We start from the raw sequence: 15175 nt of genomic DNA, 5'->3' as shown, positions 1-15175 counted from the left end.
TCATGTTTTTGAGTTTTTGAGAACTAGCCCAAACTAGTTCTGAAAAGTGTAGCAGAGGCAAACTTTGCATTTTGATCCCTTTGCCTCTACTATTTATGTGCTGCGATCACAGGTGTGTTCCTCTAATTTTAGCATATTATTGAGCCATCTGAGAGAATGCTGGATGCTTTACTATTACTGCTACCTATTAATATAATATTATAAGAATTTTTACTATGCTGGATTTTTAAATTTTGAAAGTGCATTGTTATATAGAAAAATGTGCTTATTCTTAGGTAATGAACTTGCAAGTATTTGCTCTACATTTCATATTACAATTATACAAATTGCCTCAGTTATGTACATATAATTTTTTTGGTTCTGGAAGTTGAACCTAGGGCCTCATACATTCTCAACAAGTGCTCCATAACTATACTATATACCCAGACCAAATTTCATCTTTTATTTTGGACAGGGCCTCTCTAAGTCTCTTAGTACTGGTCATGAACTCACTATGTATCCCCAGGCTATTCTTGATTCTCCTGCCTATGCTTCCCTAGCAACTGGGATTTTAGGATTGTGCCTCCAGACTTGATTTGGTATAGCTTATTTTTAGATATATTTATTGCATTTTATGTATATGCATGTCTCACCTGCATGTATGTGTGTGCACTGAGGTCCCTTGGAACTGAAATTATTGATGGTTTTGAGCCACCATGTGAGTGCTGGAAACTGAACCTGGCTACTCTGCAAGAACAACAAGTGATCTATCTGCTGAGCCATTGTTCCAGTCCTAATAATAGTGTTTCTGAGTACAACTTTTTTCATACATAAGAAACCCAAGATTATGAATGCCCTGAGTTGTCATGCTCCCTTTGCTTCCTATAATATGGAACATTTTTCTCAGGGCTTTTGTTTTTCAGGCTACTGACGTTTTCATAGAATATAGGTCAATTATTTTGTAGAATGTCCTACAGTATACTGGTAAATGTTTCACAGACGTCTCCCTGAGAGAAAACAAAAGTCCTGCTGTTTTCTATTTGCTAATATTCCAGTGTGAACATTCCCACTATGGCTGATGCCAAGTTACCAATGTGATGTTGCTGAATGCTCTATTGGAATGATCTGTACTCTGTGAGACAGTTATACAAGCCACCTCTAGTTCCTCATTAAATGTTCCTGGATTGTTTTTTTTTTGTGCTGGATTTTCATGAATAGTACAAAAATAGTAATGAAGTAATGATATGTGCTTATTAGAACATCATATTAAGAGGTACTTGAAATCATTTTATAATCTGAGATTATTTTGTGGTGAAAAATGATACATATGTACTTACTTTAGGGTGAATGTATATGTTTAGTGGGATATAGTTCCCTTTAGGTATGTGAAATGGATTGATATGGGGACATTCTGGTTAAAAAAGAAGCCAGATCCTCAAAGTTCCATCCTTCCCGTATGATGCCTTTTTCATTTGAAAATTATAATAAAATCAAGAGTCATAGGACTCATGTAGACTATAAACTCCAAATAGATAAATCAAGGTTGGAAAACTCTGCATACACAAACACAGTTTAGTTAGAGAAAATGTAACTCTTGTGGAAGCATATTCAGAATGGCTATGCAGACAAAGAATTGAAATCACAGAAGCCTCACCACTAGACTCCAGCTGGGTAGTAAGATGGTCAGGTGCTCTGAACTAAGTTGCGTCTAATGGTAGTCAGGAAAGATGTGTGTCTTAGATTGCAGCATTTCCTTAACAGACCTGGAAACATGTATTGGGATCATTCTAGAGAGAGCTGATCACCAGAAGAAGTGGTGGACAAGATAAAATGGAAGGAAAGCAATATAAGGTGTTGTGATTAGAAGTTTACTAGTCTAAGACAAGAAGACTTAATCTTACTAAGGACTTCTGGGAGCCTGTGCAGAATATGTTTTTGATTTGTTTTACTTGAGACGGAAAATTTGCTATTTATCTGCCAATTACCACTCATCATTGGCATTCGACTCCTTAGAACTTCTAGCCTGTCTTCTAGATGAAGCTTAGCTGTGTAACACAGAGAAAAATCCATTTGTGATATGGAATATGACAACATGTACAGGAATGATTAAAGTGACAGAAATATTAGTGGGTAACCAACAGCGTGTGCTTCAAGGTATGGTGGTATGAACAAGAATGGCTCCCATAGGTTCATATATTTGAAGGCTTAGTCATCAGGAGTAGCACTACGTGGGAAGGATTAGGAGGTTTGATCTTGTTGGAGCAGGTCTGGAGCTGCTGAAGGAAGTGGGATGGACTTTGAGGTTTCAATTGCCTATGTCAGGCCCAGTGGCTCTCACTTTCTGCTGCCTGTAGTTCAGGATGTAGAACTCTCAGCTACTTCTCCAGCCAGCCCGATTGCCTGCATACCTCTATATTCCCTGCCATGATGATAATGGATAAAACCTCTCCCCATCCTGAGTGGATTCAAGTTACATCCTTCAAATTGCCCATATAATCCACAAACTAACCCTCCTCAGGTCAATATTCACTCCCTTTCAGCTTTGGATGAAACACTCCCATCTGAGTCATTTGATCTTCTGAATAGCTGATGAGGAGGTAGATGACACAGTCTAGAAGTAAAGGGGAGTTAGTTTTCTGTGGAACCAACCAACTCTAAAGCAACACAGAGTCATTAAACAGCTAATCATTAGGATAAATCCCTTTTCTTTTCTCCTTTCCATGGCCTACTCTGATATGGTTTCCTGAGGATTCTTAGCACAAGGGATGTATGTGTTCTGGGCCCTGCTGTGTGATTTCTTGGCTTATCATCAGGTTGTGGCCAGCACTGAAATAAATCACGTTACTTATCTTTCCTTATCTCCTTGTTTTGCTTTCTCAGTCTCCCTGGCATGTACTTGCAGTCCCATTCTTCCACTCCTTATCTGGAGTTCTGGAGTTATGTTTTTTAGAACACTGATACTGCACCTACCCCCTTGCTAGGGGTGGATCTATAAAAGGAAGTTAGATTTCTTGAATCTTATCTACCACAAAAGGGTATGAACAAAGGTTCTGGCAGTTACTATTAATTTACTTGGGTGTTAAGAGAATAATCATGAAACTTATGTGTAACTTATTTCCCTTTTCATGTAATATTATTGCAATTAAGTAGTAAGTGCTTCAAGATGGAAATTATTCTGATTTCTACTCAAAGATTGTGTTTTTCTACCCCAAAAGATTCCTACTAATTCTGTTAAATCCAGACAGGCAAATAATACAACCACTAGGCTCTGGCATGGTAAATTAGATTCTGAATGGAGATAAGATTTTATTTTCAAAGGACATAGAATTATAATTATTCCTAAAGGTTACATGTTATGGACAGGAGGATTAATGACTCATTACATTTATGTCTGTGCAGCATGTTGAACTAAATGCACCATTGGGACATGTTTCCCTCTATAGTTGCTTAACTCAGATATATTTTTAAATAAATAAACTTATTTATTAGAGATCAGTTTTTCCTCATTGAATTTTTTCCTATTTCTTCATGTGTAGTATAATTAGACTTAATTTAACTATGGGACAACAAATATATGGGTCAATAACTCACCAATCTGTAATTTTGGCTTCGGGAGAAAAGGGAAGTTTTGGAATCATTGACTCTTGATTCTGTGGGACAGTACTTTTTATTTCCAATTTGGTCTGTTCTCAAAAGTAGAGAGATCAGGTAAGGCTTCCATAGACTAACTCAGATTATTCTGCTACCTTGTCTTTAAAAAAAACCAAAAAACCCTGTCTCGAAAAAGCAAAAAAAAAAAAAATTAAATTTTTTTTTCTTTCTACATAACCATCCCAGTTCCCTCTTCCTTCCCTCCTTCCTCTCCCCCCTCTCCACCATTTTCCCCTCACAGCACCACCCATCCACTCCTCAGAGAAGATAAGGCTTCCCATGGGGAGTCAACAAAGTTTGGCACATCACTTTGAGGCAGGGACAAGGCCCTCCCCCATATATCTAGACTGAACAAGGTATGGTATCCCTCCAAAAAGCCTGGTCAGGCACTAGGGAGAAATCCTGGTCCCATTGCCAGTGGCCCCACAGACTTCCCCAGTCATACAACTGTCACCCACATTCAGATACCCTAGTTTGGGCCCATAAAGATTTCTCTGCTATCAGTCCAGAATCAGTGAGCTGTTTCTATGGGTATCCCCATCATGGTCTTGACCCCTTTGTTCATATTATTGCTTCTCTGTCTCTTAAACTGTTCTTAGCTGTGGATCTCTGCATCTGCTTCCATCAGTTACTTGTTGAAAGTTCTATGATGACAATTAAGATAGGCATCAACTTGATTACAGGAGAAGGCCAGTTCAGGCACCCTCTCTATTGTTTAAGGTCTTAGCTGGGGTCATCCTTGTAGATTCCTGGGAATTTCTCTGGTGCCAGGTTTCTCATTAGTCCCATTATGGCTTTCTCTTTCTTTTTCTTTTGTGTTTTGGTGGAATGTTTTGTAGATGTCTGTTAAGTCCATTTGAATCATGAAATATGTTAGTTTTCTTATTTCTTTGTTAAGTTTCTGTCTGGCAGTCCTGTCATTGGTGCAAGTGGGGTGTTGAAGTCTCCCACTATTAGTGTGTGGGGTTTGATGAACGATTTAAGCTTTGTAATGTTTCTTTTACACCTGTGGGTGCTCTTGTATTTGTGGCATATATTTTCAGAATTGAGACTTGATCTTGATGGATTTTTCCTGTGATGAGTGTGAAGTGTCCTTCTCCATCTCTTTTGATTAATTTTAGTTTGAAATCTATTTTTGTTAGATATTAGGATAGCAACATCAGTTTTGTTCTTAGGTTCATTTGATTGGAAACTCTTTTTGTAAAGGTTGGCCCTTTACTCTGAGGTTTGTCTTTGAGGTTGAAATGCATTTCTTGTTTGCAGCAGAAGGATGGATCCTGTTTTAATATTTATTCTGTTAGCCTTTGTCTTTCTACAGGTGAATTGAGTCTATTGATATTATGAGATATTAATGACCAGTTATTGTTAGTTCCTGTTATTTTTTATAGATAGTATTAATGTGTTTCCCCTCTTTGGGGTTTGTTGTTGTGAGGTTATTTGTTTTCATGGATACAGCTAACTTTTCTGGTTTGAAGTTGACCTTTTTGTACTTTCTGTAATACTGGATTTGTGGATAGTTATTTTTTAAATCTGGTTTTGTCATGGAATATCTTGTTTTTTTCCATCTATGGTAATTGAAAACTTTGCTTGGTGTTGTAGTCTGGGCTTGCATCCGTGTTTTTTAAATGTCCTTAGCATTTAAATGTCCAGGGCTTTCTTGCTTTCAGAATTTCCATTCAGAAGTCATATAGGCCTGATTTTATGTGTTACTTGGCCTTTTTCCTTTATAGCTCTTGATATTCACTCTTTATTCTGTATGTTTAGTATTTTGATTATTATATGGCAAGGGAACTTTGTTTTTTGGTCAACTCTCTCTATCTCTGTTCAGATTTCCTGCCTGGCTTTGTTTTGCCCAGCCATAGACCAAAATAGTCTTTTTGGTGTTCTGTAGTAAGTGTCTTGTACCTTGATAGTCATATCCTTCCTTATGTAGGGAAAGTTTTCTTCTATGATTTTATTGAATAAATTTTCTCTGCCTTTGAGCTGGAGTTCTCCTCCTTCTTCTATCCTTAGTATTCTTAAGTTTGAACTTTTCTTGGTTTCCCCAATTTCCTGGATGTTTTGGGTTAAGAATTTGTTAGATTTAGCATTTTTCTTTCACTGATGAATCTATTTCCTCTATTATAGCTTCAACTCCTGAGAGTCTTTCTTCCATCTCTTGTATTCTGTTGGTTATGCTTGCATCTGTAGTTTCTGTTTGTTTATCCAGCTTTTCCATTTCCACAATTCACCAAGTTTGTGTTTTATTTTTTACTCTATTTCAATTTTCATGTCTTAAATTGTTTGAACTTTTTGCTTTACCTGTTAGTTTTTTTTTTCTTCCTTGGCTTTCTTTAAAGAGATTTCCTCTAGGTTTTGTTTGTTTTTTCATCCATTTCTTTATGAGATTTTTCATTTCCTCTTTAAGGGTCTCTATCATCTTCATAAAGTTATATTTAACTTTGTTTTCTTCTGTTTCTTCTGAGTTAGGATGTTCAGTTCTTTCTGTTGTAGGACCACTAGGTTCTGGTGTTGCCGTATTGCTCTTTATGTTGTTGAATGTATTCTTTCATTGGTACCTACCCATCTCTTCCTCCAGTTGGTGCTAGCAATGTCTCAGCCTCTTGGCCCAATCCTTGCAGTTACTGTCTGTGTCTCAGGGAACTGTTGAGGTCTCTGGGGATAGGTGGGTTTGGAGTGGAGTGGGACTTATAGATTACAGGGGCCAATGCAGGGGGTGCTGGAGTAGCCTGCCTGCAGGAGACTTGCCTTCTGGCAGGCTATTGCAGCTGAGGTGCACGGGGGAGAATCCCAGGGGCCTAGGGCCTAGAGACTGTTTTGTCCTGCTGAGGAGTTAGTCACTCACCTCTTGGTTCTCTCAGTTTAGTTGCAGTCTGTGTCCCATAGTGTAAATAAAGAATGTGCTTTGTTTCCCAGTCACTCAGACCCAGATAATCACACAGAAACTATATTAATTACAACACTGTTTGGCAAATCCTTCAGACATATTCCTAGTTAGCTTATACATCTTAAATTAACCCATTTTTATTAATCTATATATTGACATGAGAATGCGATTTACCAGTAAGGTTCTTGTGTCTTTCTTCTTCAGCAGTTATATGATGTCTTTTTGACTCTGCCAACTCTCTCTATCTCTGTTCAGATTTCCTGCCTGGCTTTGTTTTGCCCAGCCATAGACCAAAGCAGCTTCTTTATTAATAAATGATAATAATACATATTGACAGCATACAGAGGGAAATCCCACATCACCAGAGAACCACTGAGGATACAGGAGATGGGAGGTGTTGGGGGCTGAGTGGGACTTATGGATTACATGGTCCAAGGTGTAGGGGCAGCCTGCCCGCAGGAGACTTGTCCACTGGCTGGCTTGCCACATTGTCTTAAAGTGTTTCATGGTCAGCTTTTCTCAATAGTTCTCTGTTTTTCAAGATTCCTAACACTATAGTCACATTGGATCTTCCAATGGTGCTACACTTCCTGCTGTGAATCTCAGATGTCTAATAAGAAAAGAATGAACAGTCAAACATAATGACCAGACAGAATGTTTTTGTTTTGAGGTAGCATTTTTATAATTGGTGCAATTTTACCTGAAATACAGCAATGAAATATTTTTTAAATTATATTACTTTTCACTTACAATAACAGGTACATACTTGTACTTTTACTGACTGACAGAAATTTAGCATATAAATCTTCACAAGTAGATTTTCATTCCAGGTTTTACAGTTATTATATTTATTATAAAAGAGTACTCAGGTGGTAATAATAAATCTAAAAGAATGGCATGGCTTTTTAATAATACAAGGGTTATCTAAAGAGGCCAGAAATGGTGATTTAGCTGTTCAACATTTCAAAGTATAAGGTATTAGGGAATATTAGATTTGGGCTAAATATCAAAGCTCAAGTCAAGTTTCAGATGTCCCTAAGTTCTGCTTCTGCTAATTTTTTAGTAGAAAATTTGGGAAATTACTTGAAAGATGTAATTTTCTTTCGGAAATGTGCCAGGGTATTTATCAGATTTATAGTACCTTTAATATATAATATTGTTTGGTTTGTCTTCTCTTTTCTTTCTTGTCCCTTGTCAAGGAGAAAACAAACCTCACACAATGGGAGAATATGCACATTTACCAACAATTCCTCTTTGTTTTTAATGTTAAGTATGTTTATTGTGAAAAATATAAGAAATGAAGGATAGCAACACACGCTAGATAAATATGGCAGACACTAATATGGCAGACACTCTGCACCCCACATTGGAACAGTGAGTAGTTTTGCATGATAAGAAGACAAAGCAACCCTGACTTCTCAGCATACCAAACTATTGTGAGTACTTTAAAGAAACACAAAGGGAAACTGTAGTAATATGTGCGGTGAGGCTGCGCCAGCACCCTGGCCGCCTGGCTAGCTTATGCTCCGAAATAACAACACACAAACTGTATTCTTTTAAACACTGCTTGGCCCATTTCTATCTAGCCTCTTCTAGGCTAATTCTCACATATTAATTTAGCCCATTTCTAATCATCTGTGTAGCACTGCTAGGTGCGCTTACCGGGAAGACTCTAGCCTACATACATCCTGGGTCGGAGCTGAATCGTGTCTGCCTCAGAGAGCAGAGTGTCTGCCCGGGAAAGAGGAGCATGGCATCTCTGAGCTCACTTCCTCTTCCTCCCAGCATTCTGTTCTGTTTACTCCTCCCACCTATGTTTTAACCTATGAGACCAAGCAGTTTCTTTATTACTTAACCAATGAAATCAACAGATTAATATATGACACTCCCACATCAGGAAACATTAAAGAGCCATACTTTCTGTTTCCATTATGATTTAGTGTTGGACAAATCAAATAACTCAATTAGCTTAGTTTCTATGTCTAACTGAAGAACTACCCTGGTCTAAAGAAAACTCAAAACAAATATCATATTGCAATGTTTTCCTCACTTTCACACTACCGTTTTCTGATCACTTACTGACTAATCATTTGTTATAAAAAAATTTTAAAAGGCTATTTTTTTATTAACCTTCTGCACTAGGACATAATAATCCATGCTAAAACTCGAAGTAGAGTCAGTCGTGCTGACCTTCTACACCATCAAGTCAAAACTAAGCTATGTATCTGGTTAGAGAGAGAACAGCCAGATTTCCCAAACTGAATGGCTGGTTTCAGTTTGCATGATAATGAAGTTCTCTCAATCATTCTGCTTATACTTAAGATACCTGAAGAAAACTGATGTCAACCAATCAATTTTCTATTATTCAATTTTTTCATCTTCTCCTTAAAAGAAAAATAATTTTGAAATGATGAGTCTGATGATTAAGGATGTTTTTCAGTGGCAGACTGATTGACTTGCAACTATGTATAAGGTCCTGGGCTCAAGCTCCAGCATGCTGCATTGTGTGTGTGTGTGTGTATCTGGCGAAGGAGAGATTAATCTACTTTTTGTCCTTTTTTCTATTTGTTTAGACTAAATTTCTCTAATTTTGTCCTTTGATATATAAATTCCTTTAACAAATATTTATTGAGTGTGTCCAATATGACACTTGCCATAACGATATGAACCAAACTTGATCTTTGCCTGAGTGTATAAGTCAAATCTGTGTCTTTCCAGCTTAATTTTGAGAATTAAATTACAACATGCAGAGGACACATACAGTCCTCTCAAATAATTTTTTTCTCTCCAAGAATCAATATTACTCATATCCTTGTAAACTGCTTTATGTTCTTTAGAAGAATAATAATTCTAAGAGATTCAGCACCCCAAACTAAGGTTCTGTTTATAGTGTTTTTAACAGGCACAAAGTAAGGAGTTCTGAAATAGGGGCGTTTTTAGGTTCTTCTGTCCTCTACCCACAATGTCATGTACTTAATATACTCATTTTAGATACAGAATGAAAATAAATGTTACAGATAGCTTCATGTAAAAAAACAAACTCAGGTCCCATATTGACCTCGAGTTGGAAGAGGTGAGTGCGGTCTCAGAATGGAGGGCCATGATCCAAAGGAACCAGAACAGTTGAGGAAACTGTTTATTGGTGGTCTGAGCTTTGAAACCACAGATGATATCTTAAGAAAACATTTTGAGAAATGGGGCATACTTACAGACTGTATGGTAATGAGAGATCCCCAAACAAAACGTTCCAGGGGCTTTGGTTTTGTGACCTACTCTTGTGTTGAAGAGGTGGATGCTGCAATGTGTGCTTGGCCACACAAAGTTGATGGGCGTGTGGTGGAACCAAAGAGAGCCGTTTCTAGAGAGGATTCTGTAAAACCTGGTGCCCATTTAACAGTGAAGAAAATCTTTGTTGGTGGTATTAAAGAGGATACAGAAGAGTATAACCTGAGAGACTACTTTGAAAAGTATGGCAAGATTGAAACCATAGAAGTTATGGAAGACAGGCAGAGTGGGAAAAAGAGAGGATTTGCTTTTGTGACTTTTGATGACCACGACACAGTTGATAAAATTGTTGTTCAGAAATATCACACTATTAATGGGCATAATTGTGAAGTGAAAAAGGCCCTTTCTAAACAAGAGATGCAGTCTGCTGGATCACAGAGAGGCTGTGGAGGTGGATCTGGCAATTTTATGGGTCGTGGAGGGAACTTTGGAGGTGGTGGAGGTAATTTTGGTCGTGGTGGAAACTTTGGGGGAAGAGGAGGCTATGGTGGTGGAGGTGGTGGCAGCAGAGGTAGTTATGGAAGTGGTGATGGTGGATATAATGGATTTGGAGGTGATGGTGGCAACTATGGTGGTGGTCCTGGTTACAGCAGTAGAGGAAGCTATGGTGGTGGTAGACCAGGCTATGGAAATCAAGGTGTTGGATATGGTGATGGAAGAGGAGGAGGATATGGCAGTTACAATGAAGGAAGAAATTATGGTAGAGGTAACTATGGTGGTGGGAACTATAATGACTTTGGATAGATATACTGCAGAAACTAAGAGACCATGGATGCAAGCCCAGACCACTATACCCAGCCAAGCTTTCGTTCACTATAAATGGAGAAAACAAAATTTTCCAGGATAAAAACAAATTTAAACAATACATAGCCACAAATCCAGCCTTACAGAAAGTAATAGAAGGAAAATCACAAACCAAGGAGTCCAACAATAACCACAATAACTCAAACATCTAGAGACCCTTCACCAGCACAACTCAAAGAAAGGAAACACACAAACTCTACTACTAAAAAAGTGACCGGAATTAACAACCACTGGTCATTAATATCACTTAATGTCAATGGGCTCAACTCACCTATAAAAAGGCACAGGCTAAGAGATTGGATACGAAAACAGGATCCAACATTCTGCTGTCTACAAGAAACACACCTTAACCACAAAGACAGGCACCTACTCAGAGTAAAGGGATGGGAAAAGGTTTATCAAGCAAATGGACCTAAGAAACAAGCAGGTGTGGCCATACTAATTTCTAACAAAGTTGACTTCAAACTTAAATCAATCAGAAGAGATGGAGAGGGACATTTTATACTCATAACAGGAACAATTCATCAGGATGAAGTCTCAATCCTAAATATCTATGCCCCTAATATAAAAGCAGCTACGTACATAAAAGAAACATTGCTAAAACTCAAGGCTGCTATCAAACCGCACACACTAATAGTAGGAGACATCAACACTCCTCTCTCACCAATGGACAGGTCAATCAGACAGAAACCTAACAGAGAAATAAAAGGATTAATGGAGGTAATGAAGCAAATGGACTTAACAGACATCTATAGAACATTCCACCCAAATAGGAAAGAATATACCTTCTTCTCTGCAGCTCATGGAACCTTCTCGAAAATTGATCACATACTTGGTAACAAAGCAAACTGCCACAGTCACAAAAAAATATTCGTAACCTCCTGTGTCTTATCAGATCACCATGGCTTAAAGTTAGAATTCAACAACAATGCTACCCTCAGAAAGCCTACAAACTCATGGAAACTGAACAGTCAACTACTGAACCACACCTGGATCAAGGAAGAAATAAAGAGAAAAATTAAAGTCTTCCTCGAATTCAATGAAAATAAAGAAACAACCTACTCAAACTTATGGGACACTATGAAAGCAGTCCTGAGAGGAAAGTTCATAGCACTAAGTGCCCACTTAAAGAAAACAGAAAAAGCACACATTGGAGACTTAACAGCCCACCTGAAAGCTCTAGAAAAAAAAAAGAAGCAGACTAACCTAGGAGGAGCAGAAGACTAGAAATAATCAAACTGAGGGCTGAAATCAACAAAATAGAAACACAGAAAACAATCCAAAGAATCAATGAAACAAAAAGCTGGTTCCTGGAGAAAATCAACAAGATTGATAAACCCCTATCAAAACTAATCAAACGGCAGAGAGAGAATATGCAAATTAATATGATCAGAAATGAAAAGGGGGACATAACCACAGACACAGAGGAAATTCAGAGAATCGTTAGATCTTACTATAAAAGCCTGTATGCCACAAAACTGGAAAATGTAAAAGAAATGGGCACTTTTTTAGATAAATACCATATACCAAAGTTAAACCAGGACCAGGTGAACAACCTAAATAGACCTGTTAGTCGCGAAGAATTAGAAGCTGTTATCAAAAACCTCCCTACCAAAAAAAGCCCAGGACCAGATGGTTTCAATGCGGAATTCTACCAGAACTTCCAAGGAGACCTAATACCTATACTCCTTAATGTATTTCACAATATAGAAACAGAAGAGTCATTGCCAAATTCCTTTTATGAAGCTACAGTCACTCTGATACCAAAACTGCACAAAGACCCAACCAAGTAAGAGAATTACAGGCCAATCTCACTCATGAATATCGACACAAAAATCCTCAACAAAATACTGGCAAACAGAATCCAAGAACACATTAGAAAAATTATCCATTATGATCAAGTAGGCTTCATCCCAGAGATGCAGGGCTGGTTCAACATACGAAAATCTATCAATGTAATCCATCATATAAATAAACTGAAAGAAAAAAAACCATATGATTATTTCATTAGATGCTGAGAAAGTATTTGACAAAATTCAACATCCCTTTATGATAAAAGTATTGGAGAGATTAGTAATACAAGGGTCATACCTAAATATAATAAAAGCTATATACAGCAAGCCGACAGCTAACATCAAATTAAACGGAGAGAAACTCTAAGCTATCCCACTAAACTCAGGAACACGACAAGGCTGTCCACTCTCTCCATACCTCTTCAATATAGTGCTTGAAGTTCTAGCAATAGCAATAAGACAGCATAATGGGATCAAGGGGATTCGAATTGCAAAGGAAGAAGTTAAACTTTCGTTATTTGCAGATGATATGATAGTGTACATAAGCGACTCCAAAAACTCCACCAAAGAACTCCTATAGCTGATAAACACCTTTAGCAATGTGGCAGGATACAAGATCCACTCCAAAAAATCAGTTGCCATCTTATACACAAAGGATATGGAAGCAGAGAGGGAAATCAGAGAAGCTTCCCCTTTCACGATAGCCAGAAACAGCATAAAATATCTTGGCGTAACTCTAACCAAGGAAGTGAAAGATCTGTTTGACAAGAACTTTAAAGCATTGAAGAAAGAAATTGAAGAGGATACCAGAAAATGGAAGGACCTCTCCCTGCTCTTGGATTGGGAGGATCAACATAGTAAAAATGGCAATTCTACCAAAGGCAATTTATAGATTCAATGCAATCCCCATTAGGGTCCCATCAAAATTCTTCACAAATCTTGAGAGGACAATAATAACTTTATATGGAAAAACAAAAAACCCAGGATAGCCAAAACCTTCCTATACAATAAAGGATCTTCTGGAGGCATTACCATCCCTGACTTCAAACTCTATTACAGAGCTACAGTAGTGAAAACAGTGTGGTACTGGCATAAAAACAGAGAAGTCGACCAATGGAATCGTATAGAAGCCCCGGATTTTAACCCACAAACCTATGAACACCTCATTTTCGATAAAGGAGCTAAAAGTATACAATGGAAGAAAGAAAGCATCTTCAACAAATGGTGCTGGCACAACTGGATGTCAACCTATATAAGAATGAAAATAGATCCATATTTATCACCATGCACAAAACTCAAGTCCAAATGACTTAAAGACCTCAATATCAGCCCGAACACAATGAACCTGATAGAAGAGAAAGTGGGAAGTACCCTACAACAGATGGGCACAGGAGATCGCTTCCTAGGTATAACCCCAGCAGCACAGACATTAAGGGCAACATTGAATAAATGGGACCTACTGAAACTGAGAAGCTTCTGTAAAGCAAAGGACACTGTCACTAAGACAAAAAGGCAACCTACTGACTGGGAGAAGATCTTCACCAACCCCACAACAGACAAAGTTCTGTTCTCCAAAATATATAGAGAACTCAAGAAACTAGACTTGAAAATGCTAAATAACCCAATTAAAAAATGGGGCACTGAACTGAACAGAGAATTCTCAACAGAAGAAGTTCAAATGGCTAAAAGACACTTAAGGTCATTCTCAACCTCCTTAGCAATCAAGGAAATGCAAATCAAAACAACTTTGAGATATCATCTTACACCTGTCAGAATGGCTAAAATCAAAAACACCAATGATAGCCTTTGCTGGAGAGGTTGTGGAGGAAGGGGTACACTCATCCATTGCTGGTGGGTATGCAATCTTGTGCAACCACTTTGGAAATTAGTGTTTCGGTTTCTCAGGAAATTCGGGATCAACCTACCCCTGAACCCAGCAATACCATTCTTGGGAATATACCCAAGAGATGCCCAATCATATGACAAAAGCATTTGTTCAACTATGTTCATAGCAGTATTATTTGTAATAGCCAGAACCTGGAAACAACCTAGATGCCCTTCAATGGAAGAATGGATGAAGAAAGTGTGGAATATATACACAGTAGAATACTACGCTGCGGTAAAAAACAATGACTTCTCGAATTTTGCGTGCAAATGGATGGAAATAGAAAACACTATCCTGAGTGAGGTAACCCAGACCCAAAAAGATGAACATGGGATGTACTCACTCATACTTGGTTTCTAGCCATGAATAAGGGTCACGGAGTCTACAATTGGTGAACCTAAAGAAGCTAAATAAGAAGGTGAACCCAAGGAAAAACATATAGTTATCCTCTTGCCTATGGGAAGTAGACAAAATTTCCAGGGAGAAAAGTGGGATCTTGGGGGTGGGGTGCGATGGGGGTAAGGGGAGATGGGGAGAGAAAAATGAGAAGGGGAGGATGGGGGGATCTTGGGGAAACAGGATGATTGGGATAAAGGAAGGCTGGATAGGGGAGCACGGAAGCACAATTCTTAGTTAAGGGAGTCACCTTAGGGCTGGCAAGACACTTGAGCCTAGAGTGGCTCCCAGGAGCCCAAGGCGATGTCCCCAGTTAGTTCCTTGGGCAGATGAGGATAGGGAACCTTAAAGGACCCTATCCTATAGCAATACTGATGAATATCTTGCATATCACCATAGAACCTTCATCTGGTGATGGATGCAGATAGAGACAGAGACCCACACTGGAGCACTGGACTGAGCTCCCAAGGTCCCAATGAGGAGCAGAAGGAGGGA

The 15175-nt window shown here is 38.3% G+C and overlaps 1 pseudogene; it reads left to right on the top strand.

Moving 5' to 3' along the window:
- The first annotated feature begins 9607 nt into the window (after window positions 1-9607).
- Window positions 9608-10546, top strand: LOC142840596 (heterogeneous nuclear ribonucleoprotein A3 pseudogene; annotated as a pseudogene).
- Window positions 10547-15175: the final 4629 nt, after the last annotated feature.

Source organism: Microtus pennsylvanicus, chromosome X (assembly GCF_037038515.1).
Source record: "Microtus pennsylvanicus isolate mMicPen1 chromosome X, mMicPen1.hap1, whole genome shotgun sequence".
NCBI classification, from domain to species: domain Eukaryota; kingdom Metazoa; phylum Chordata; class Mammalia; order Rodentia; family Cricetidae; genus Microtus; species Microtus pennsylvanicus.
Note: the sequence above shows the minus strand (reverse complement) of the source record. Positions and strands in the feature narration are given on the sequence as shown.